This window comes from Atractosteus spatula, chromosome 4 (genome assembly GCF_055471065.1).
Source record: "Atractosteus spatula isolate fAtrSpa1 chromosome 4, fAtrSpa1.hap1, whole genome shotgun sequence".
Lineage (NCBI taxonomy): Eukaryota > Metazoa > Chordata > Actinopteri > Semionotiformes > Lepisosteidae > Atractosteus > Atractosteus spatula.
The window spans coordinates 71,855,703-71,857,693 of NC_142709.1; positions in this window are offsets into that span (position 1 = coordinate 71,855,703).

The window sequence follows — 1,991 nt, forward strand, 5'->3', positions numbered from 1 at the left end:
GAAATTCCAGCACCGACCTTTGGAGTTAAATCGTTTTATACCTAATCTTAGTGGAGGGGGCTGTCTCTCTCTCTCTCTGTTGTTTGAAAAGCAGAGCCACGAGTTCAGCTCCTCGGGTCAGTGATCCGAAGCCAGGTTTCCCAATCCTGGTGCTGGATCTAACGCCTCTGTATCTTCTCCTTCCTGGCCCCCGAATTCCAGCGTCTTCCTCTCTTCCTGCCAGTCAAGCCCTCTGTTGACTCAAGCCTTTAACTGAGCTACTAGTTCATTCTTCGTCTCCTTTATTTGCCTAGATCTCAGGTGGGCAAGCCCTGTCTTCTCAGACTGAGTGCTGGACTTCCCAGCCCTGTGTTCTGGCAACACCTCCTCCTGTGAATTACTGGAAGCCCTTCTGGCTTTCATCACTGGTCATGCATCATCACTGGCTTGCTTTGTACTTCTCATTCTTGTGCAATATTTACAGGATGGCATTTTCCGTAATGTTGAGCCCAGTCTCGGCACAATCAGTTCTGATGTTCTCGGCACAATCAGTTCTGATGTGTTAAAGTCCGGTGTGAGTAACAATTCTCAGACCCCTCACAGTAAGGTGCTTTTGAGCAGGTTTTATATGTGACTGGCCTAACGTAGGTAGGTAACAAGTGACGGTTTCAGCAAAAAGTAGATTTTTCAGATTTTTCCAGAGATAATCTTGCTTTGGATCTTTTAAAGAAGCACCTTTGGTGAGCGTAAAAATTTGTTAACTTCCAAAGGTTTTTAGAACTTTCAGCTGATTTTATTCAGCAATACGTGAAGACACTTTCCTCCAGAAAGCACACACTCACACATCCTGGGCGGGACACCAGTCCATCACAAGAGACACACAGACACACACACACACCCTGGATGGGACACCAGTCCATCACAGGACACACACACACTCACACCAGAAACTAGCCTACCAGTATGTTTTTGGACTGTAGGAGAAAATGGGAGCACATGGAGGAAACTCACACCAACACAGGGAGAGCATACAAACTCCACACAGATAGTACCCAGGGTCCAGAATTGAACCCAGGGCCCCAGCAGTGGGGAGACAGCAGGGCTAGCCACTGAGCCCCCATGCCACACTCGTTTGTTGTTGTTCGTTTCAATTTTTGGTCACCAGGATATCACCAAACTTTCACAGGAATAAACTTCTGGGAGGAAACTTCCTCAGTCTGCTCCTGCGTGTGGCAATAAGGAACATAAAGTGGTTGTGCCAACTTTCTCTAAATTTACAGGGGGTGACCTGGAGGTGAAGACTCCTGCCTCACATCTCCAAGACCATGGGTTCGATCCCAAATTGGGGCACATGTCTGTGTGGAGTTTGCATGTTCTCCTCAGATTCATGTTGTGCTCTAGGTTCCCACCTGGCTCCCAAAGACCTTATCTGCTGCTCTAAATTGTCCTGTACTTAGATACAGATAGAGAGAATCAATGAGCCCGATGGGGTGAATGGATTTCTTCGTCTGGCCCTTCTGATTACATTTTACATTGTGTTTCCTCTCCACCCTTCTCCTTTCTAAAAGCAGGCTAAAGAGCATTCCAGCTGTGGCTCTCCAAGAGGTCACAAAAGAGCTTGGTCATGGAAAGTAATAACAAAACGCAAATGAAGGAGATAGCGTGCACAATCACTCCAAGGTTGGATACAATGGTCTCCTACCAGGCTGTCTCCTGTTGCTAATTTCCCATCGATTAGATCATTTTGGAAATGACCACAGTCCTCAGCCTGCTGACATTTGGCCAGGTTAGTAATCTCAGCGGTTTCGTCTCCTAAAAGCTGAGTCTGCAAGAACTCTCACACACAGAAACTTTCCAGATCAGTTCAGCGCTCGCTGAATGGAGCATTCTGTTTGCTGTGATAACACCAGCTGGGCCGAGTCCTGGCCAGCTCCTGGGCTCTGATTGGATAAAGCACAAGTGGTCACTGGCTGACCTTATAAATGCCTTGTGGGAGCTGTACCTCAGATGCC